Source organism: Ochlerotatus camptorhynchus, unplaced genomic scaffold, assembly GCF_037179485.1.
Source record: "Ochlerotatus camptorhynchus isolate MF236.1 unplaced genomic scaffold, CSIRO-AGI_Acam_v1.1 ptg000569l, whole genome shotgun sequence".
NCBI lineage: Eukaryota > Metazoa > Arthropoda > Insecta > Diptera > Culicidae > Ochlerotatus > Ochlerotatus camptorhynchus.
Window position 1 is genome coordinate 1,245,946 of NW_027041050.1, and position 25,826 is coordinate 1,271,771.

Genomic DNA, 25,826 nt, shown 5'->3' on the forward strand with positions numbered 1-25,826 from the left:
CTGGAGATCACCGCAGCAGACAGAATCGCAAATCGACCACGTTTTGATCGACGGAAGGCACTTCTCGGACATTATCGACGTCAGGACCTATCGCGGCGCAAATATCGATTCGGACCACTACCTTCTAATGGTCAAGGTGCGCCAAAAACTTTCCGTTGCCAACAACATTCGGTACCGACGCCCGCCACGGTATCTGGAGCGACTGAAGCTGACCGAAGTCGCAACTGAGTACGTGCAATGCCTCGACGCAGCGTTGCCTGATGAGGGAGAGCTCACCGAAGCCCCTCTTGAGAACTGCTGGAACAATGTGAAAGCAGCCATTAACAGCGCTGCTGAAGGCGCCGTTGGGTTCGTGGAGCGGAATCGACGGAACGATTGGTTCGACAAAGAGTGTCAGACGGTTTTGGACGAGAAGAACGCAGCGCGGGCGGCGATGCTGCAGAAAGGAACCCGTCATAATGTGGAGCGATATAAACAGAATCAAAGACAGCATACCCTTCTTTTCCGGGATAAGATGCGCCGCCTGGAAGAGCTGGGATGCGAAGAAATAAAGCAGCTGTATCGTTCTCAAGAAACACGCAAATTCTACAAGAAACTCAACGCATCCCGCCAATGCTTCATGCCGCGAGCCAAAATGGGTCGGGATAAGGAAGGGGGTATCTTAACGGACGAACGTGAGGTGATTGAAAGGTGGAAGCAGCAATACGATGAACATCTGGACGGCGCAGAGGCGGAGGACCAAGGCGGCAGGAGGAATGGCTTCGTCGGTACAGCGGATGAGGGGGACATGCCAGCTCTCACGATAGGTGAAGTTAAGGATGCTATCCGACAGATTAAGAACAACAAAGCAGCTGGGAAAGATGGTATCGGAGCGGAACTTATCAAAACGGGCCCGGATAAGTTGGCCACTTGTCTGCACCGACTGATAGTCAGGAACTGGGATACAGAACAGCTACCGGAGGAGTGGAAAGAGGGAGTGATATGCCCAGTACATAAAAAAGGCGATAAACTAGAATGTGAGAACTATCGAGCGATCACTATTCTTAACGCGGCCTACAAAATGCTTTCCCAGATCATCTTTCGCCGTTTATCGCCGCTAGTAAGCAGATTTGTGGGAAGTTATCAAGCCGGTTTTGTGGACGGGTGATCGACAACGGACCAAATCTTTACGTTGCGGCAGATCCTCCAAAAGTGTCGTGAATATCAAGTCCCTACGCACCACCTATTCATCGATTTCAAGGCCGCTTATGATAAAATTGACTGTGAAGAGCTATGGAAGATTATGGACGAGACAAGTTTTCCCCGGAAGCTGACCAGACTGATCAGGGCTACGAAGGATGGTGTACAGTGCTGCGTTTAGATATCGCGTGCGTTATCGGACTCGTTTGAAACTCGCAAAGGACTTCGACAAGGCGATGGTCTTTCCTGCCTCTTGTTAAACATTGCGCTAGAAGGTGTTATGAAACGTGCGGGCTTTAACATGCGGGGCACGATCTTCAATAAGTCCAGCCAGTTCATCTGCTTCGCTGACGACGTAGACATTGTCGGAAGAACGTTTCAGGCCATGGCGGAGCAGTACACCAGGCTGAAAGTGAAGCAGAGAAGGTTGGATTAAAGGTGAATACGTCGAAGACAAAGTATCTGTTAGCTGGAGGAACTGAGCGGGATAGGGCTCGCATAAACAGAAGCGTGACAATAGACGGAGATGAGTTCGAGGTGGTGAATGAATTTGTGTACCTCGGATCATTGGTGACGTCGGATAACAACTGCAGCAGAGAAATTCTTCGGTGTATTATTGCCGTAAGTCGTGCTTACTACGGACTCCACAAGACCCTGAGGTCGGGTAAACTTCACCTCCGTACTAGATGTACCATGTACAAGACGTTGATAACACCGGTAGTTCTCTACGGGCACGAAACGTGGACGATGCTCGAGGAGGACCTGCAAGCACTGGGTGTTTTCGAACAACGAGTGCTTAGGACCATCTTTGGCGGGGTATGTGCGAACGGTGTGTAGAGGCGAAGGATGAATCACGAGCTGGCGTAACTCTATGGCGAACCCTCTATCCAGAAAGTTGCGAAAGCTGGACGGGTACGATGGGCGGGACACGTTTTAAGAATGCCGGACAACAATCCCGCAAAAATGGTGTTTGCTTCTAATCAGGCCGGTACAAGACACTGATCTTAAAGCTGCGTTTGATAGAGTTGTGCACGACGTTCTGCTAGCAAAGCTTGAAAAAATTGGATGTTCTGTTTCCTTCTGCAGCTGCTTTAGATCGTACCTCGTGCAACGTGAAGTTACTGCTTGCATCGGAAACTACTCATCGTACTGTTTCTCGAACAGATCAGGAGTTCCACAAGGTAGCACTTTGGGACCACTGCTCTTCTCTTTATTTGTGAACGATGTAACGTTTATTCTACCACGTGGAGGTAAGTTGTTTTTTGCCGATGACTTGAAGATTTATCTAGTCGTTCGAAGCTATGCCGACTGTTTAGAACTACAAAACCTTCTTGAAATCTTCAATGATTGGTGTGAACGTAATTTTATGGTCCTGTGCGTCTCAAAGTGCTGCGTAATTAGTTTCCGTCAAACTACGACTGCCGTTCTGTTTGATTATAACGTTGCTGGGACTGTAGATCAATGTGTCGATCACGTTAAAGACCTCGATGTCATGTTGGATGAAAAGCTCACATACACTCGCCACTTCTCAACCACGATCGACAAAGCTAATCGTCAGCTTGGATTCATGTTCAAGATATCTAAGGAATTTCGTGATCCTCTGTGTTTTAAAGCCTTTAACGGTTCATTGGTACGCTCACTACTGGAATTCGCGTGTGTTGTCTGGAATCCCTACCAAGCAGTATGAAGTGGACGATTCGAAGCTGTTCAACGCAAATTCGTCAGATACGCACTGCGCTATCTTCCATGGAGTGACCCGCTGAATTTACCACCGTATGCTGACCGCTGTCGTTTACTGGGTTTGGATACGCTTGCTAAGCGACGAAACATATCGCAGGGCGTCTTCGTTGCTAAAGTTTTACTCGCAGAATATGATGTTCCTGAGTTACTGGCCAAAATTAATCTGTATGCTCCTGCCCGAACACTCCGTCCGAGAACCTTGCTGCATGAAGTAGTACATGCAACCAACTCTGCTGCAAACAGTTCCTTTGTCGCCATGATTCATCAATTCAACGAAGCCTCTGACCTATTTGACTTTGACATCAATGCCTCCAGATTTCGCCATCGTTTGCTGTCGGCCAATTTTTAATTTTTAATGAGTGACTACATTTAGATTTAAGTGTTTCATTGAGACTATCAAGTCAGATGGACTAAAATAATAATAATAAATAAATAAATTTTGATTTTTTTTTTGTAAAAAAAATTATAATTTTTTACGGTGTATATTTTTTCTTGGAAGGCACAATACTTGTCCGCAACTTCTTCCAAGACACCATCTCGATCAATCAAATTGTTCACGAGATATATATATTTTTCTATTGATGCGTATCATTTTTGCACAAGCCTTTTTCAAGTGTTAGTCGTGTGCAAAACAAGGAAACCAAATGGCATGTTGGACAATAACAAACAACTGTGCAAAGTTTCATCATAATCGTAAAAGGTCGATCCGAAACGTCTTGCGAATCTGTGTGGAACTGCTCAACATCGAGCATAACATTTTACAACTAATACTCATAAAATAATAATGCTTATTTTTCATTTTTAAAATTTTTGAGTAAAAAAAAAACAAATAACATAAAAAATTCAAATTTTACGAGAATGTGATTTTTTGTCATTAATTTTTTTTCAGGTTTGTCTCTCATTTTTGGGACATTAATTTTGTTTTTGTATTTTTAGACTTTTAAAAAAGATACAAATCACTCAAAAAAAATCAAGATTCAGGATGTCGATATTAATCACTTAGAAAGCAAACTTTAGTCATTCTTCAAGATTCTAAATAATGAAAAACTATTTCGGAACTTCAAATGAACTCAAGGTATATTTAAGACGATCCGCAATAAGATCATTCTATAGAATTTATACACATTTTTTTACAGATTTTTGTCAGCCAAAAACAGATAAAAAATATTTTTACGGTGAAACAACAGATTAGATTTGGAAAAAATGTGACAGCAGTCATCTTCGTATTGGTGCGATACGTGCTCTTCCATTCATACGTTGTGTCCGACGCTTACCCGCCGTTGCTCGAAAGCACATGACGAAGAAAACGATTTGGCAAACGTTTTTATTATCGCTGCTTTTCTCCTTCCTTCCTTTCATTGGTGAAATGGTGAGCGGTCAACCGAGCATTGAGCTCGCTCATGTGAGCATGCACAATGTGTCGAGTGTTCGATTTGTTCTCTATCGTTGCGTCCGTGTTTGAGATTTTTCGTTACATCTTCGAATTTTGATTTTTTCAATGTATAGAAATTAAAGACGTGATCCTACGTCAAAATTTCTTAAAGAAAGCTGAAGAGCTCCCAGCCTTCTTGATATTGTGTTTTCGAATAAACTCATTTTCTATAGTACGGGAACTATTTGTGCAGATAACTTAACCCTTTTAAAGCTAGTGGATCTAGCTAACTCAAGTCAACCTCGAAAGAATAAAGCTGTGATGACTCAAGCAGTCAAGCAAACCAGTCCAGGTAACCCACTCGTTTCGAAAGCAGTGAGTAAGAGATCATGCGTAGGTTACTTCAATAACTGGTACCAAATTGAGATCAATTCCGGATGAGTATAACCGAAGGGTGCAAGCGACATTTTTATTAGACCACTTCTGCAGCAATACGTTACTCCCTGAGGTTGTTCAATTAATGGACTCCAATTGTTACCATACACAGTATGTATCAAATTGTTGGTTAAAACTTCCGGATTTTCAAGTCCGTAAGTGACTGAAAAAAATACCGATGGCCAGGAATGAAACGGATGGATGGACAGAACAGTGCATCATAAATTGTGGGGTTGATGTGAAGGCAAATACGAATTCCAAAAGCACTGCCTGGATGCCGTTACTTTGCTGCTGGGTGCTGCGCGTTGCATGTAATCCTATTAAGTGGAGTTTAAGTGCAATTGAAAAAATCCCACGCAGTTTGGATGCTGTTACAATATGAAGTAATGTACGGCACGTCCCAAGCGGACAATTTGGTGCTAATTGAACTTTCTCAATCGGTTGAAAGCATGCTTTCAGCCTTCAGGCGTGCATAAAGCGATGTACAATATTGAACCAAACAACAGTCGGTATTTTTTTTAAATGAGGAGCACATGGAAATGAAAACGAAAACAAGCACTCATAGGATTGTTTCTTGCGTCAAAATTGATTAATTAATCACACTCACTCAGAGTTTCTCTTTTGCGGTATCCTAATTATCGAATTACATTCAAAAACGCGTGAAAAAGCGGAAACATCGAAGGATTCTTCCTTGTGTCGGTTCAATAAAGCGGAAAATGTCGAAATTCTTGCGTCCAGAAGACAAGCTGCATGCAATTAGAGGATAATTTTTCAAATTTTTCCGAAACAACATCATTTCCGCTGCCGCTGTTGGTTGGTATCACAAAGTTAAAAAGGAATTTTCTCCCTTGTTTGAAATCACCCCAACGCAAACAGTGTAATAATGGTGCGATTAGCACCATTCTTCTCCAATCCATCTTTCTGTAAACGGAAAGTAGATGAGCACATTCAGTCAGAATGACCGTTGCTGGTGGCATGGGATCTGTACTAATGGACCGAGTATGCACGCCTATATCTCCCTGTCTAGCACTGCAGAGCCGGATGACGACGATGTGTGTGGTCCGTGGACCGACCATTTGAATGAAACAATTATCATCATAGTTCTCGCTTTTAGGTTCACGCGCAGAATGCAAAACGGGTTCCGGCAACGTGGTGCTAAATGCACCATAATATTGTAATAGAATATAACAATATAATTATTCTGCCGGGAAGGTGCTAAATGGTCGGCTTGATGAGAGCTACCTGCTGTCTGGAAGCGAGACGTGTGAGAGAGGCCAATGACGGCATAATCTGAGTTTATGAATGTACATGCAAGATTTACTTTGTAAAGGCTTTGATCCTTGCAAAATCACGAAAATGCTGATGAAAATTTTCAAAAATGAAGGAGTGTACCGCTGTCAACGAATGTATAGTATGACCTGGATGAAGTAACAAACGGTTATTACTTATCCTTTTTTAATATAATCAACCGTTTTCTTGACACGAGAACTTTGGTCAATGTCATCGCTTGTACGTGTACGTTTTTTGGTATTATCAGGCTCAGTTGGTTTTAGACCTCAGTAGAGTTAACTAGTGTTTTTTGTAAACCTAAGTCTGGATGACACATCCAAAAGTCGTATAACACAGCTAATTTGGCCACTGGACGTTCATAAATTCCGGTCGATGTCCTCACCATCGATGATCTGGGTTGACCGTCTCGTCCCGGTTGGGTACATATGAACCTGCCTTTCGGCCAGCAGTTCCGTGGCATCTTCGGGTCAGCTATGACCCCTATTTCGTCGACCTAGATCGGCTTCGAGTTATCTCGGGCAAGTAGTCGCTTACCCAGCGCTTCCAAAACAGTTTGGTTTGGACTTGAGATAGTCGCCAATTTTGCCGTAGCACAGCACTGCTGTCATCGAGGGTTCAGAGTGGTTTGACTGGAACGTGCGTTACTGGTAGGGAATTTACCGTGCCTTCTATTTCTAGAGGGAGGTAAGAACTCCCAGCTCGTTTCGGCATCGATGAACTCCTTGATTAGCTCATCTTGGATCCCTAACTTGTCTCCAGTTTCGCACAGATGAAATTGGTGGCCCAGTCACTGTAGATCACTCGTGGTTTTCCTCGTCGGGCAATGAAGTTCCGATTCGCCATGACGCATCAGTCACTGTTGAGGGAATGAACGACGTATCATGAGGCAGGTAGCGAGCATCCCCCAGCGTTTCTCAACTCGACGGCCAATTATGGCTGCGAGTTAGCAATCGCAGGGCTGGTAGTGCTGATGCGATATAATAATAGTGACTTAAGTGACTAAAATTACGGAAATAGTGACCAAATAGTGACTTGTAAATACTAAATAAGTAACCAAATTCAAATACGGTTTGATATTGAAATAAACTTTTTATGTCATGGAACATAAAATCAAATTTCATAAATTCCTCTAATTTAATCGAATCTCACAACGAAATCTCCTGTGAAGAGCATTTGAAGTGATTTGAATAATTTACTTTTGCTTACGTTATACATGATGACTAGCAAATAGTCTTGATCTTGAATTTGACTCTGCATTCGAAATCTTTAAATATTTGATATACCTTTGATAATTTGCTTTGAACTTTTCACACAATTTGGCTCCTTCCATAAATCCATCCTCAGAAATTTCATAAATTTCTGCTTAGAATAATTTTAGACTCCTCCCTTGCATTCAATTCGTATTCTCCTTAGAATCCTCAGAATTATCAAAACAAAAATCCATCATAAACTTTGAAACTCTTCTCAGAATTCCTTTGGGATTGAACCCTCAAAACTCGATTCCATTGGAATTCTTCTCAGAATTTATTTCGAACTCTTTAGAATTCTCTTGGAGGTATCGTCAGAAATCACCCCTGAATTCTTTTAGAACTATCCGCAGAGACCATCTTTGGAGTTCACGGGATTTTCATGGAATTTTCATCAGCAAAATTTCAGAGCTAATTTTGAATTCTTATTAGAATTGGACCTTGAATCCTCATCCAATCATCATAGTTTTTTTCTCAGAACTCTCGTTAAAATGCACTCTCAACTAGGTGAAGGACAGGTCCAAGTATCAGCATCAATATCGATGGTGGAAATATTAAACATTTTAATGTGTGTGCTATTTGCGAATCTTATACCTACTCTGACAGTTGTTTTTTTGTTTTTGACTATTTATGGTTTGAAGTGTACATTTGACATTTGTTTAATAAAAAATGGATTTCACACCAGAGGCAAGTCATTCTTTGATGATCTTGCTGGCCACCGCCACCAAAAGTCGCTCCTTGTTCTAAAAAATTCGGCATTATTTGTTAGTTTCTGTCCCAGAAAATAGTCATTAATTTCCACGAATTCTTCATCGTCTGCGAACCAATGTGCTGTCCTCCGATGGAACGGGAATCGACTGACTACGGCTCCCCTGTAAACGGAGTCCCAGAGTGATGGTTCCGTGGTCGTATTACACTCAGGCCAGTGACAAGGCCTATATCAACAGCAGCGTTTGACAGTTGGCAGCATGTCCCGGGCTCAAATTGTTTATTTTGCTGTACTGGGCCCGCTGTCACGGTATAAGATGTTGTCTACGCGCATGCCACTGGGCTGATTACACTCGATTTGCCATGAGCCTGCAACTGGCTGCTGGGGGAACGTCCAGTACCGTTTTTATCATGAAAAGTCGAAGTCGCAATCGATCAGAGGTATCGAAAACGAAAATGTCGGCAAAAATGAAAGCTGCAGTAAACATAAACAACAACGGTGAAACGTCATTGAGTGTATGCGTTAAAGTTACACTGTTATTTTTTTTACTTTGAAGCTGACCGCTTGACAGTTAATATCATTAATATTTATACTAAAAATTATAATAACTACCAATTTGAGCAATTTTTACACCAAATATTACTTCAGATCAAGTTGTACTTCCCCTAGACTCTCAATTATATTAGAATTATTTCCAAAATTGTTTCGGAGCTGAATTTTGCGTCTCTAATAATTTAAACAATAATCAAAAGCGACGCTCGTATTTGTTAAACCAAGTTTAACTATATAGGTAAACCTGGCTTAAGAATAAGAAATCGGTCCTCAGAGCTCTTAATTTTACATGAGACTTTCGTAGTCTGTACTTTGGTATTCTTCTCTGATATATCTTGGTATCATCCTAGAATCCTTTAAAATTCACCTAAAATTTACTTTGGAGTTTCAAAGTTCTTAATCATCCTTGAAACACTTATGAAAATCTATCACAGGCAAATACCTTGGAAAATTTCCAAGATTTACAATTCATTTTCTGGGAAAGGAGGTATATTTTTCCCGATTTTTAATCGAAATTGTAGGCATTTCCCAATAGTTTTCCTGGTGTTGTAAAGTTTTGCGGTTCACCCTGGTTAAAATTATCAATTATTTAACAGATATAGGGGAAGTGTATGGAATGTCGGCCTAAGTGTTCCTAATTTGGGCCCATACATGCATACATTTATTTGTAAAACATCACATTTAAGATAAGACATAATCAACAATAGTACACCACAATACTCGATTTACGGCTGCCGCTCTCCATCCTCGGTCCCGATGAAATTGAGAGATCGACAGTTCCACGTGCCGAGTTTCCAATCGCAAGTCCTATTTCGTCGCTGGGGTCGTTGCCGTTGGTCTCGGTTCGTATTCCTCTGTTGCTGATTTTCCGTTGCAATGCTTTTTTTACGGCTGGCTCGCAGGGCCTGACATCAACCCCCTAACATTCCGGAGGACCAGGGTGCACAGTTGTGCTTAGAGTCCTTCACTGGCACTCGGACGTAGATCAGCCGCCCCTAACATGGGAACAGACGCTGTTGTGAGCCGCTCCTCCTGGAGAACAGACGCTCAGGCTTGCCGAAGCAAACCCCCCCCCCCCCCTTCCCTGTCAGCCTATGACCAAAGTTCCCACCGGGGTTTGTTACCCCATCTTCCCTAAGGTTGCTCACAGTTCCCGGCCGGTACCATGGGGAGGTAGGGATAGGAGTTGCTGGGAAGAGGCTAGTGATCTCAATGGGATCTGTATTGAGCATTACCCAGCATTAACCGACCGGGCCCATACATAAATTCAGCAATCGACTAAATTTTCAATAGCAACAGTGAACTGTAGTTATAATCGATTATCAAATAAAGTTCAGTTCGTTTTAGGCTAGCGTGTAGTACGGCCCGAAGAAGTCAACGCCAGTATGGGTGAATAGGCGTTCGAAAGCGGCAAGTCGTGTTCGGTCGCATTACGACAAGCGGTGAAATGTCCTCGTATCCTCAGGATCGCGTTCAGGTCCAAACAGTGTGTTTTCTGGTACAGCACACTTAACTTGGGAATCGGAGTCCGAACACAGCTGCGGCTGCTGCTGTTTCCGATGAACTGCTATCTCGTCCGGGTAGGCTTCTTGTTGAGCTTGACGAATTAGGTACGATATGTTGGCGGAGGATATGTCCCGGTCGGAGAATGATCCGCTCACGATTGGTTTATGCAGTTTCTTCAGCCTACAGTTGACGGAAAACCGATGAACAAGAGCGACCACTTTAACCAATTGCTGTAGGAACTCGGGCCGTTGAACCATCTCACCACCGGGGTCAAATCAGGAAGTCCTTTCCATTTCGTTCCATCATCATTGGAGTTCTAATTTAGGCGTGGATAGAAATTTCAACGGAGCGACTCTGGTTTTAGCAGCCACCAATCGGCATTCCACAACGTCGTCTTGGGCGAAGCACAGGTAACAGGCCGCAGCAATTCCGTTGTTACCTGCGTCTACAAACCAGTAGAGCTAGATATCTTCACAATCCGTAGTGGTTCGTGTGCGGTAGCATCGAGGAATGCTGATTTGTTCAACTTGTGGGAGTACTTGCAGCTATGTTAGCCACTTGTCGAAGAGAGCATCATCGATTTCGTCGTACCAGTAGATTCCGGAACGCCATACGTGTTGAAGCAGAACTTTCAAGTACATGAGGAAGTGCGCGAACAGTCCGAGTGGATCGAACATGGGCATGAGCGTTCTCTCATCGTTGGATGTCGTTTACCTTCCAACAGCGCTTTTCCGTAGCAAGTGCATCCTACTTTGTACGTAAAAGTATCCAAGTCGGTGCACCACCGCATTCCGAGCACTTATCAGTGGCTAGTTCTGGCAACAGTGTAACCACAAACGAAGTGACAGACGACTAACTGGCGAAGAAATCAATTAAAATAATGTGGTTCGCTGTAGCAGAATTTTCTTTGAAGCTTGTGCCATCATCCACCAGATGGGTTAGTATTTTTGTTTTGGTTTTGAACAAAGTTGATTTTGTGTACAATGATTCTTTGACAGTGTGCTAAGAGTGCATCTTTTTGTCATTATTTTATGCATTTCAGTTTTTCAATTTTGAGTAGAGTGAAAGAGATAGAACCAAAACATTCTAGTAAATTTAGTAAAAATGCTAGTTCAATTCAGTGGTAGCAGTTACCTCTATGGTAGTAGTGTTGCCATGTGGTACAATTCAGTAGTAGTAGTAGTAGTAGTGTTGCCATGTGGTACACTGAAAAAATGCAATAGCAGGTTAGTCACCAAAGATTTCGAGCCGCTCCGTCTGTCACTTCGTTTGTGGTGTAACCCTCGTCAAGGGTGACAACTACTAACCACCCTTTTAACGTGTTTGCCATGCGCGTGTGCCTTGTTTATATTTTGGTCGCACGCTCATGAAACATACTCATCACTGTTGTTTTAATATATATTTTAAATCGTAGTTTTTGTCTTTAATTTTATTCAAATAGTTATGTTAGGTGTTCTAGAATGTAAGGGGGAAAAACATCGTTTTAAATTGTCCCGCGTCTAGAATAAAGATAGGTCCCGTTTCTCCTACCGCTGCGAAAAACATTAGCAGCATGACAGTCGAGCGCGGTTGCAGGAGAACGATGGCGGTTTTTGTGATTGTTCGTTATTGTCCATGAGGAGAAAGTTACGAACCACGGTTGGAATACGACGCGTTTTATTTGCCCCGTCTGTTTTAGTGGCGAGAAGTTGGAGTGCCGTTTTCGTGGCGTTTTTCCGCTGGAGGGATAATTCCCAGCATCGTCGCATAGAAGTGACTTCGTTTCCTGTGCTGTGGATTCGCCCGGATCATGAGCTGCATAAACGAAGGGTGTCGGATCGCCACCAAGGGAAACTATGCGAATAGGATTATTTCGCTTCCCGGATAACCACCAAGGATCCCCGAACACCCACCGTCCTCACTGCGGTGGCTCAGTCAGTAGAGCCAGTCCCGCCACCGCAGTTAAGAGCCAAGGAGAGACGAAGCAGGCCGAACCGAAGGAGCGTTCGCCTGGGTAGTGCACTGTGGTGACAACCGGGACCATCTACGGCGAGCAGTGTGTTCGGTGATTCGTCACCATCGTCGCCGGAAGGGGGGGTGGTTCCAATAAAGGAGCCTTGCTCATCCCCCCGCTAGAAGCAAATGACCGCTGCTAGGCAGCCAATAGTAAATGAGAGGAGACGCTCGACACAGACCGTGTCTGGAGCCAACGTGAAGCAGTAAAATCGCAGTATCGTCGAAGGGCCCCACCGAGTGTCACCGAGAATCAGCGAGGAGAAAGGGAAGGTCAGATCAGTCAATAGACGTCTTAAATTTTCATATTTCTTTCCCTTTTCTATCGTTAACGCCCAAAATCCGAACGTCTTTGGGGGAAGTACTCTGCTCGTAGCCACCCCGCCGGCGTAAATCGGGCCAGCTATAGGCTGGGAGGTATGTCGCAACTTACAACAGGTCGAGGTTCTTTTCTTCGGTGTGTTCTGCTTGTAGAGCCTCCACGACACGTTTAGAGTTGCTGATCCAGTTGCTGATCTCGAATCCACCTTTCGAGTGTACCTGCTTCACTTGTTGCACTAGTTACATCGCCTCATCTTCCGTCTTAACGCATACCAGCATATTGTCAATGTAGTGGCGTTTCTGGATCACTTCAACTGCTGCTGGATGTTCTGCTTTGAAGCACTCCTCGTTCAAGTTCTTCACGAACTGGGCGCTGCTAAGGGAGCAACAAGATCCGAAGGTTGCAAACCTGCAAAACATAGAGGACGATGTTGGCGTCCTCTCGTCGTAGCAGAAAAATCGCTGGCAGTGTTGGTCCTCCAAACGCATGAGGACTTGCAGGAACATCTCCCGCACGTCTCCAGTAAATGCGATTCGGCCTTCTCGAAACTGTATCAGGAAAGAGCACAGTTCGCAGAGCTGATCCGGACCTTTCAATAGAGCTGAACTCAACGATACTCCATAAAAAAGTCATGATATTCATCCTAAGATTTGCTTCGAATTTACCGTATGACATATTTTACCACTCGATCTTTGCAACATTATTTTGAGAGTTTGTCATCTATAACCTTAAGAAAATAAGATGTATGCTCTCCCTAAAATATCAGCTATGAGTTGCTTACTTTTATTATATTCTCTGACAGCAGGTCACCCTAAAACTGATCGACTGTGCGATAAATTCTATTAAAATTCATTTGAGTACTCCTTTGGAAATGTGTGCTTAAAATCCGATTCCCTTGATAATTTTCGTGGATCCTGAAATTACATGTTTCACAGGATTTCTCAACAGTTCTACTCTGAACCCACACAACTGCCATAGAGTTCTAGTTAAAACTCTCTTAGAGGTCCTTCGAAAACTCCCTTGAAAGTTTTCTCAGAACTACCTCTTGAATTCGATCTTTTCAAAATTAATATGGAATTTTCGTCAAAATATCTTCATCCTGAAAATCTAGTCCAGTCCAAGAATCTCGACATTTTTGAAGGTCCAGAATCTTGTTTTTCTTCGATTTTTTTTTTTAATTGACGGGCTTTTCCGGTGAGTTGGACTTCTTCCCGTTTTCCCAGATTCCCGGTTCACCCTGTAACATCTGTCATTTTCTCATGAATCTTCAGTGGATCGTCTTCAGTGGGGAATCGATGACAACATGGTCTACCTCACCGAAACATCTTCACTGACCGCTGCAAGGGGTTCCGGCCCATGTGTGTTGATGAATGGGTGCGATATCCTACGCCGGTGTGGAAGCTGCCTTCCTGCACATTCGATTGCCGTCAATGGATGGCAATCGATGTCCGTCGGTGATAGGCACTAGATTGCGGAACAGAGACCAACGTTGAATAAAAGAAAAAAATAAGAAGAAGACCGCTGCAAGTATTACTCTCGTTGATGGAATGGATTTCGTTAATCTCAGTCATAATTTGGTATTTTGGCTGAATTTGGTATTTTGTCACGGTGAAAAAGATTTCGATATCGACGAATCCGCTGTGCCGCTTTTACCTATTTATACTCACCATCCCTCCTTAATTCTGTCGCTACCTGCTCCACTTGACTGGCCATCTCACCCAGCTTGCAACGTGGATGATAGAGCAGGGCTTCTAAACTTCAAGAAAGTTGATTATGTCTCAATACTGCAGTATCTTTTTGATCAAGACTGGGCCGATATGTTTGAATGCATTGATGTTGGAAAGATGACTGTGCGTTTCTGTAGCATTATAAAACATTGGTTGGAATCAAATGTTCCTTTAAAAAGACAACCAATTTCCCCAGCTTGGAGTACTCCTCAGCTTAGCTGAAGTGTGAGCGTAACGCAGTCCAGAAAACTACGGCACAGAACAGCTGACACGAAGCGTGACTTCAAGCGTGCCAGTATCGCTTACAAACTTAACAGTGCCTTGTGCAAATCACACGTCCTCAGAATCCAGTGGAATTTGCGGCGTAATCCCCGAAATTTTTGGAGCTTTGTCAACAGCAAAAGGAAAGATTCGAGTGTACCGGAAAGGGTTCACTTCTCTTTGCAAAACGTGTGCGATGTTTGCTAAACACTTTGCATCTGTCTTCGATAAAAATATGACAAATGACTTTGAAGCTGAATCTGCTGCCTCTGATACGCCTAGTGACTTAGTGGAACTGAGCACATTCGAAGTAACTCGGGATATGGTACTTTCAGCAGCTCACTCACTCACTGAAAACCTCACTCTCTCCTGGTCCAGATGGAATTCCGGCAGTGGAGTTCTGCCGTTGCTCAGCTGCCTTAGCAGAACCTTTAGCAGCCATATTTAATGCATTCTTTGAGCTAGGAAAATTCTCAACATTGTGGAAGCAGTCGTATATGTTTCCTGTGTTCAAAGCTGGCAATAAACGGGATATTAAGAACTATCGAGGTATCACCAGTCTTTCGGCAGCGTCCAAACTGTTTGAGATCATCTTGAGCGAATTTGTCCTGTATCGCTCGAAGAACTACATTTCAACTGACCAGCATGGATTTATTCCCGGTAGATCGGTAGTTACTAACCTTTTGGATTTCATCAGTACATGCATCACCACGATGGAGGATAAGGCACAAGTCGATGTCATATATACTGATCTGAAAGCCGCATTCGACAAAATCGACCAGAAGGTTTTGTTATGCAAGCTTTCCCGACTAGAAGTGTCTGAGCAACTTAGGTCGTGGTTACATTCCTACTTGACTGGACGAATTCTTCGATCTTGTGTCTCTTCTATGTTTACCAGCACCTCTGGAGTACCTCAGGGAAGTAACCTGGGTCCACTTTTGTTTACGTTATTCTTCAACGTTGTAGTAGCTTTGTTGGGAGTTAAATGCAAGCCCGTTTATTCAGATGATCTTAAGCGATTCGTCATAGTTCACTCGATTGAGGATTGTCATCGTCTTCAAGCTCTGATAGATTTATTTGTGGATTGGTCAATAAGCTCATCATCAGCGTTCCAAAGTGTGCAGTGATGACGTTTCACCGCTCTAAGAGTTCAATCCTATACGACTACTACATTGACAATGTAACGCTTCGCAGAGTAGAACGTATGACTGATCTTGGTGTTCTTTTGGACCCAAAGTTGACCTTCAATCTTCACTATTCTAAGGCGAATCGTCAACCGGGATTTATTTCGAAGATTGCATGAGATTTCAAAACCCTCACTATATTGCTATTTAGTTCGGCCCATACTTGAGAATGCATCTGTGGTCTGGTCTCCATATGAGCTAGTGTAGAATCTCCGAATAGAACGTGTTCAGAAAAGATTGGCTTTGCGCAGCCTGCCGTGGATCAATCCAATGAATTTACCACCTTATGCAGACCGATGCATACTATTGGACCTGGACACATTGGAACACAGAAAAAAAAATGCCACAAGCCTTATTTGTAGCGAAACTTTTAAATGGCGATGTGGACTGCCCTCAACTGCTTTCACAACTAAACTTCCGTGTTCCTCAAAGGATGTTGCGGCAATCATCCTTACTACAACCAAGATTCCATCGGACTGCATATGAATACCATGAGCGAATATCTGCGATGATTCGGGCATTCTCCGCTGTGGAAGAAGCATTTGAATTCGGAGAAACATCGAATCAATTTCGAAACCGATTGAGAAGATTGTGATTATTTTTGTAATCTGTTTATCTGTTGCTTTTTGTGTATTATCTAAGTTTTATTCATTAAGGCAACTACTGTCAGATGAATTACAACGAATAAATAAATAAATAAATAAATACCAGATCTTAAATTGATGAATTTTGTTCCACTCTCCAAGCATAGTTGTCTTAAGACGTTGCATTAATCTGGCTCAGAAAGGAATAGGAATGAAATTTCCCATGAAAATTAATACTTGCATTAAATTACTTTAGTTTTATTCAGGTTTAAAATTAAAAAAAAAACTTAATATCATATTTTGGTTAATAATTTCAAATAATTTAAAATGTAATGCCATACAAACTAGGTATGACATAAATACCTGGGAGGGAATTAATTTTTGATAATGTTTTACGAAACATAATTCATGAACGCTCCATAAATGGAATATGGGAATTCCTGTTCATTTTTGCTAAATCCAAATCATAATCGATCATTATTCTTTTGACAGATTATACTTTTTTCAAACAAAGGTAGATTTGTGCATAAACCAATAGGATTTCTATGTTCTAATGATGGATCACTTTTGCAAAGCGGATTTTTATCTTGATTAAAAATTAAGAATTCCCGTTCTTCTAACAGACAAAACCAGATACACGTTGATCATAATTAGACATAATTAATCTAGCATGAACTGCATTTTGATTGCAGTACCTGAAATGAAATATTAAGGAACCCCTCATAAATTTCAACCAGAAGCGAAAGAGATTTTACGACGTCGCCATGGATGATGCACCTTTTCTGCGGTTAGTTTACTGCCATAGGGATCCGGTACGATCAAAATGAGCTATGAATGCATCCATCCTAGTGCACCCAATTAACGGAACTTTTCTCCCTTTGCAGTCAGTCGGTCGGTCGTTTGCAATTTATAGCCACCATCGAGGATTGGTTTTCGGTTGACGTTTTCCAGAAATTAACAACAAACAAATGACACACTCGAACATGAAAAGACGATGGGTGATAAATTTCAACTCCTGCGTTGCAGGCAAAAGGTAAGAAATATCTTGATGGCCAGCTGCCAGGGCTTATGATTTGCCAGGTAGGGATAGAAGTTTGAAGATTCGCTATACCGAAAGTGAAACTGGGACATCAAACTGTGACGACACCTTGAGTGCCATCGTTTTGAAGAGGGAAGGAAATTGGTTGTAAATACGGTTCTAATGAGGACCACTTGAAAGTTGAAAGATTTCTGTGAGAGGACAAAGGTAGATCAAATGCAAAACATGGAATGTATGTAGCATTTTGAGATAGTCTCTTTGGATGATTTTGAAAATGAATAGGATTCGAAGAGTGCTTAATCTGATTTAGCATTCTGAGATTTCCTTTTTTTTTTGTTGCAATAAAATTATCAGCAAGTTTTGTTTCCTTAACCCTCCGTTACTCGCGCTGTTGTACTTTGTACAACACACATGAGTTTTCCATTGCCATTTTGTTGCTGAGTTACCAATCGATCTGAAACCAACGAGTATTCCTCAAAAAACTTGTTTTGATCTAAACAAGCTAAACTTTGATTGCAGTAAACACTAGACCTGTTCATTTTAAACGAAATGTTCGGAATGTAACGGGTCAACCGTGATTACTGTTCGTCATGTTAATTTGAACTTCTGTGCAAATTTTCAGCAAAATCGGTGATGATTTAGAGGTGCTTCAAGTTAATTTTATGTTTTTAAGGTAATTTACGGCTTACAATATTTGTATCTCGAGACTGAAACAACGAAAGCTGCTGTTACAACTTTCATAGCAAAGTTTAATGTGTTATGTATCAACTTTGTAACCAAAGGTTGACTATTCGAAGTGATTTTATTGAAGTTTGACTTAGTTTCATGCTCGAAGATATCTTAAAAAGTGAAGAATTTTAAAGTATTTGTTCTACGAATTTTCCACCCATATGATATAAAAATGTGTAGTGTACGGCATAATGTTCCTCATATTGTTCTAGAAGTTTTGTTCCAACATAGTTTTCGTGTATATTTCATAGGTTGAGAGATAAAAATCAGAAAAGAGGCCGTTTTAGCTAAAATTCACAAGACAACAGAACCAATAAAAGTCAATTAGATTGACAGAACATAGTTGCATTGCTTTTCAATGACGACCGATGACTGTTTCATTGATATATGATTTTTTCATAAATATGAATCCTCAGTAGACGTGTTTTTTTTATCAAAGGCAAGTGTCACTCGAACCATAACAGCAATTTATAAAATAACGAACATTTGAATGGCTCGAGTGACGCTTGCCTTTGATAAAAAAAACACGTCTACTGAGGATTCATATTTATGAAAAAATCATATATCAATGAAACAGTCATCGGTCGTCATTGAAAAGCAATGCAACTATGTTCTGTCAATCTAATTGACTTTTATTGGTTCTGTTGTCTTGTGAATTTTAGCTAAAACGGCCTCTTTTCTGATTTTTATCTCTCAACCTATGAAATATACACGAAAACTATGTTGGAACGAAACTTCTAGAACAATATGAGGAACATTATGCCGTACACTACACATTTTTATATCATATGGGTGGAAAATTCGTAGAACAAATACTTTAAAATTCTTCACTTTTTAAGATATCTTCGAGCATGAAACTAAGTCAAACTTCAATAAAATCACTTCGAATAGTCAACCTTTGGTTACAAAGTTGATACATAACACATTAAACTTTGCTATGAAAGTTGTTACAGCAGCTTTCGTTGTTTCAGTCTCGAGATACAAATATTGTAAGCCGTAAATTACCTTAAAAACATAAAATTAACTTGAAGCACCTCTAAATCATCACCGATTTTGCTGAAAATTTGCACAGAAGTTCAAATTAACATGACGAACAGTAATCACGGTTGACCCGTTACATTCCGAACATTTCGTTTAAAATGAACAGGTCTAGTAAACACCTAAAAATGCGGATAATGGGGAAAATGTAAATGGAAACCGCGTAAACTGTGACCATACTACGTGGGATTTTACTAAAATTGATTACAACATGAAATATATCGAGATCCTGACCAGATAGAAAGCTGTCCGTGCACACGTAAATATAGGGATTTTTTTTATTCTAGACCCCATCGATAAGACATTTTGAAATAAGCCTGAAATGAAAGGGAGACTCTAAATATTAATTTGGTGGAAGTTTCAGTGATTTTGATCTTTTAAGAAAATGTTTTCCATCTGAGATACGTGTTACCACTAATTTATCAGAGGAATACAAGTGGAACGACTCACCCCAATTTATGTATCCACAAATTTGCATGAAAATCTTCACCTTTAAAAGAAATCCAGAATATATTTGTCTTATCCCACTTAGGCTGATGTAAATTGTTTTTTTTTTTTTTTTTATTTAATGATATTTGATATGCGAGAATTTCCCGGCAAGTTTTGATAAATTTCTGAACTACTGTTCATAAGCCAAAGATCTTTATCTTCTTAACAGATTTGCTAAACACAATAAATTTCTACAGTGGCGCCGGTGGTGTAGGGGTAAGCGTGATTACCTCTCACCCCAGCAGGCCTGGGTTCAATACCAGTCGGCGCCGCCGGGATGTTCTGAGGCATAACATCTCTGATCACGCCTTCCTTCGGAAGGGAAGTAAAGCCGTTGGTCCCCGGTTCATGGGTTGATGGGTCGATAGGTAGGGTCCAGGTGTGGGAGCTGCCTTCCTGGCGTCGGTAGCATTGGTGCTCAGCAAGATCGACGAAAAATAAATCCAAGGAAAAAAAGCAATAAATTTCTGCGAAGATTTAACGTGTATTCTAGCGCCGCGTAGTGAGAAAGTTCTGTACTGTCGACCAGGGTTTCTCGCACTCACTTGCTATAAAAATTGTGTTTCCGAATAATGTGTTGTTTATTTAGATGTGATAATGATAATTAGTACTTGTAAGTTACAAAAAGAGGTCGTGAAGTATGTGTTTGATACATAAAACTTGTCAAAATTACTTTCAGTGCGTCACAATCAGCGATTTAACGATTCGTGAGCGCTCACTCAGAGTGAACGCTTGCGAATCATAAGATCACCGATTGTGCCGCTCTGAAAGCGAAATTAACAGGTTTTATGAGTCAAACACATCCTCTACACCCTTTTCTTGTTACAAGCAGGGATGCCATTCTTCCCAGTGTCAGCAGAGTGATGAGTTGAAAAGACACCTCGCACTAAGACAAAAGCAAACTCACCCGAGAGATCTTTATTTTGTTTTCAGTTTCTATCGCTTCTCCCACTTCGCAAACAAATACAGTTTCTGACCTCGCACCTCCACCAGTCCAACACACCGGAGCGTATGAGTGATCACTAGGGAGCACCGTAGAGAGTTCGTTTGCTTCACCGGGGAGAATCACCCCGGTGAAGACGTTGGTTGTTAGTTTGTTGCTACGAGGAAGAGGAGACAACTGATTTCTTACTCTTTTATCTCTATTTCTATCTTACGCATTTCAAATCGGCCAATCACGAGCTGGTTCGCGTTTGGCAGAAAAGTGATTCGTTTCGACCCCGTATTGTCATCTCTTCCTCTTAGGTTTGTTGCATACAAAGATTTTTTAAAGGTTACTTTTTCTATTAACGTACAGTAGTCAATTATTTTAAAATTTGGTGTACACATTTTGGAAATGCGAATACGGGAAGTGCATCAGCGCACCATTACTGACATTTGCTTCAGTTTTGTCGACAGACAGACATGGGGCAGAGATCGATTAGGATCACAGCGGAAGTTTCACAAGGCTCCATCCTTGGTCCAACGCTCTGGACCGGGATGTACAACGGTGTGCTAAAGGAGTTGAGATCGTTGGCTTTGCGGACGACATCGTCTTGACGGTTACAGGCGAGACGCTGGAAGAAGTGAAAGTGCTGGCGACCGAGGCGGTCGACATGATTGGTAACTGGATGTAAGAAGCGAAGCTGCAGATAGTTCATCATAAAACGGAAGTTCTATTGGACAGTAACTGTAAAGCGGTACAGCGGGAAGATATCACCGTCCGGGGCATGCCGTAGCCTCAAAATGGAAGACAGCGAGTGCTACAGGCGGAGGGAAGCCGGAAGAGTACGAAAAGTTGTGAGAGCGGAGTCGTTGGCTAAGTGGAAACAGGAGTGGAACACGGCAGAGAACGGTAGATGGACACGTAGACTAATAAAGAGATGAACCAGCCTCTGGCTGAAAATCTCGCTATTAAAGATAACCTAACCTAACCACGTAGACTAATACAGATTTTTTTTCGACCTGGGTGAACAGAAATCACGGAGAGGTCGAATTCCATCTAACGCAGTTCTTGACTGGCCGCGGCTGCTTCAGGAAGTATCTGCATCGGTTCGGACCCGCAGAATCACCCCTCTGTTTGGAGTGTGGCAACGTGGATGAAACGCCGGAGCATGTGGTCTTCGACTTTCCAAGGTTCGAGGCAATTTTGTGAAGGGAGATGTCCGTCCTTAACGTGGAGAATGTCGTCGATGAAATGTGTCGAGAGGAAGGCACTTGGAATGCCGTCAGCAGCTGCAGCGAAAATGGAGAGAGGAGCAGCGATCTAGCTAGCCGCACCAGAACACCCAATGAATATTGACGAGATGCCGCTTCAAGTTGAATACCGTGACCACTTTTAATGTTTTTCCATTTGCCCTGCAGAACATTTACAACCACCTTTTCGGTACCGTCCTCAAACCGCACTAAACTCTGCAACAGAAAGGCTTTCGGTGAAATGGCATTCAGCCAAATTTTCCATAGTAATTTTCGCCCCTCCCTAGCTCAAAACCTGGCTACGCTCTTGTCTTTGTATACAATTTTCAGCCATTTAATTGATGTTTTTACTCACTCACGTTAAGCTCTGCCGGAATCTTTGGAGAAACAATAACGCATTTGCGCTGCCAGCTTTCTCACGGAAGTGAGTGTATTAACAGACAAAAAGTGAACTGTCAACATTCTCACTCTCTCGTGCTGTGTCTAAAAATCTCTCCAGTGGTGCCAGGAAAAATCTCCGAGGAGACAAGCAGAGATTCACCCCAGAGAATGATATCTCTTGCACCCGGGTGATTCTCCCCAGATAATTTTCAACTCTGCAAGTACAGCATATCATTGTATCATCTGATGATCTCATAATTTAGAAAACCATTGTTTTATAGCAAGTGAGTGGAAGCAACCCTGCTGTCGACCAACGAAAAAGTTTTGATCTCCTGGACAACTTTGCTGATGACAGTTCAGCAGGTCTCGAAATATATATAATGCGAGAATTGCACGTGTATACAAGCGTAATGATGTGAAAAAAATGAATTTCTGACCACCAGCCAAAAGGCCTTGGTCCCCTTAACAACTTTGCCGAAGACAGTAACATTCTATTTGGTCAGGATCTCGTGATATTTTATATGTAAAAATTTCACGTGTATACCGCTTAGGAAATTCTCAACTATTGTACACCAAGTAATAGACTTTGACCTCCTGAACAACCTTGTCAGTAACAGTAACTTTCTATCTGGTCAGGATCTCGAAACAAACCACATGCGAGAATTTCACGTGTATACTAGCACTGTCCACTAGCGAAAAAGTTATGACCTTTTGAACAACTTTGTCGACGACAGTAACTTTCTATCTGTTCAGGATTTACTAGCGCCACGTGGTGAGAAAATTCTGGGCTACTGTCCACCAGCCAAAAAGTCTTGACCCCCTAAACAAGTTTGCCGAAACCAGTAGCTGTCCACCAACGAAAAGATCTTGAATTCCTGAACAACTTTGCCAAAGACATTTACTTCAGTTCTGAAGATGGAATAGAGTGACCCGAAAATTCACTCGGTCCGTGGCTGCTTGTCTCCAATTTCTTGAACGTCCAACACTTCCAAGATCCTGCTCCACTTGGTCTAACCACCTTGTTCGCTGTGCTCCTCTTTGTCTTGTACCCGCCGGATTCGAGGCAAACACCATTTTTGCGGGATTGTTGTCCGGCATTCTTAAAACGTGTCCCGCCCATCGTACCCGTCCAGCTTTCGCAACTTTCTGGATACAGGGTTCGCCATAGAGTTGCACCAGGTCGTGATTCATCCTTGGCCTCCACACACCGTTCTCACATACCCCGCTAAAGATGGTCCTAAGCACTCGTTGTTCGAAAACACCCAGTGCTTGCAGGTCCTCCTCGAGCATCGTCCACGTTTCGTGCCCGTAGAGAACTACCGGTCTTATCAGCGTCTTGTACATGGTACATTTAGTACGGAGGTGAAGTTTACCCGACCTCAGGGTCTTGTGGAGTCCGTAGTAAGCACGACTTCAGCCAATAATACACCGACGAATTTCTCTGCTGCAGTTGTTATCCGACGTCACCAATAATCCGAGGTACACAAATTCATTCACCACCTCGAACTCATCTCCGTCGATTGTCACGCTTCTGCCTATGCGAGCCCTATCCCGCTCGGTTCCTCCAGCTAACAGATACTTTGTCTTCGACGTATTCACCTTTAATCCAACCTTCTCAGCTTCACGTTTCAGCCTGGTGTACTGCTCCGCCACGGCCTGAAACGTTCTTCCGACAATGTCCACGTCGTCAACGAAGCAGATGAACTTGCTGGACTTATTGAAGATCGTGCCCCGCATGTTAAAGCCCGCACGTTTCATAACACCTTCTAGCGCAATGTTGAACAGGAGGCAGGGAAGACCATCGCCTTGTCGAAGTCCTTTGCGAGTTTCAAACGAGTCCGATAACGCACGCGATATCTAAACGCAGTACTGTACACCATCCATCGTAGCCCGGATCAGTCTGGTCAGCTTCCCGGGAAAACTATTCTCGTCCATAATCTTCCATAGCTCTTCACGGTCAATAGTATCAAAAGCCTTGAAATCGAGGAATAGGTGGTGCGTAAGGATTTGATATTCACGACACTTTTGGAGGATCTGTCGCAACGTAAAGATTTGATCCATTGTCGATCGTCCACAAAGCCGGCTTAATAACTTCTCACAAATCTGCTTGCTAGCGGCGATAAACGGCGAAAGATGATCTGGGAAAGCACTTTGTAGGCCGCGTTAAGAATAGTGATCGCTCGATAGTTCTCTCATTCTAGTCGCCTTTTTTATATAATGGGCATATTACTCCCTCTTTCCACTCCGGTAGCTGTTCTGTATCCCAGATCCTGACTATCAGCCGGTGCAGACAAGTGGCCAACTTATCCGGGCCCATTTTGATAAGTTCCGCTCCGATACCATCTTTCCCAGCTGCTTTGTTGTTCTTAAGCTGTCGGATAGCATCCTTAACTTCACCTATTGTGGTAGCTGGCATGTCCCCCTCATCCGCTGTACCGACGAAGCCATTCCTCCTGCCGCCTTGGTCCTTGTCCGTTAAAATACCCGTGCCTTATCCCGACACATTTCGGCTCGCGACACAAAGCTTTGGTGGGATGCGTTGAGTTTCTTGTAGAACTTGCGTGTTTCTTGAAAACGAAACAGCTGCTCCATTTCTTCGCACTCCAACTCTTCCAGGCGGTGCTTCTTATCCCGGAAAAGATGGGTTTGCTGTCTTCGCTTATGTTTATATCGCTCCACATTATGACGGGTTCCTTACTGCAGTATCGCCGCCCGCGTTGCGTTCTTCTCGTCCAAAACAGTCTGACACTCTTCGTTCCGTCGATTCCGCTCCACGAACCCAACGGCGCCTTCAGCAGCGCTGTTAATGGCTGCTTTCACATTGTTCCAGCAGTCCTCAAGAGGGGCTTCGGTGAGCTCTCCCTCACCCGGCAACGCTGCGTAGAGGCATTGCACGTACTCAGTTGCGACTTCGGGCAGCTTCAGTCGCTACAGATTGTACCGTGGCGGGCGGCGGTACCAAATGTTGTTGGAAACGGAAAGTTTTTGGCGCACCTTGACCATTAGAAGGTAGTGGTCTGAATCGATATTTGAGCCGCGACGCCAGACGTCGATAATGTCCGAGAAGTGTCTTCCGTTGACCAAAACGTGGTAGATTTGCGATTCTGTCTGCTGCGGTGATCTCCAGGTGTACCGATATGGGAGGCTATGCTGGAAGTAGGTACTACATATGGCCATGTTCTTAGAGGCGGCGAAATCGATGAGTCTAAGGCCGTTGGCGTTCGTTAACTGGTAAGCGCTGAACTTTCCTATAACCGGTCTGAATTCCTTCCCCTGGCCGACCTGAGCGTTAAGATATCCGATGAAGATTTTGACGTCATGGCTTGGGCAGCTGTCGTATTCCCGTTCCAGCTGCGCGTAAGAAGCGTCTTTATCGTCATCGTCACTTGCTAAGTGAGGGCTGTGCACGTTGATTATGTTGACATTGAAGAAACGGCCTTTGATCCTCAACTTGCACATTCTGCTATCGATTGGCCACCACCCAATCACGCGCTTCTGCATTTCGCCCATCACGATGGCTCATGTGTATTGCCGCAGCTCTGGTAGATGGTATAACCATCTCTATACGTATGTACCGACGATCCCTTCCAGCAAACCTCCTGAGCCAGCCCACGCACGTTTTGGTAGTAGATCCGGAGATCATTTTAGGAGCAATCACGGTAGCTGGAAATCGAAAGGACATCAGGTACCGAAAGCTCGGAATCGCAAACATACTCGCCTGAGGTTGCAGGCCGGAAGCCCCCGATACCATCAACGACCGCGACGATGAAGATGGCGGATGTTTGCAGCAAGCGCGACTGGGTCGGGCGGTTCGGAAGCTTCCTCAGTTCCTGTTTTAGGGTGTCCCGGATCGGACTGAATGCCGTCATGTCCTG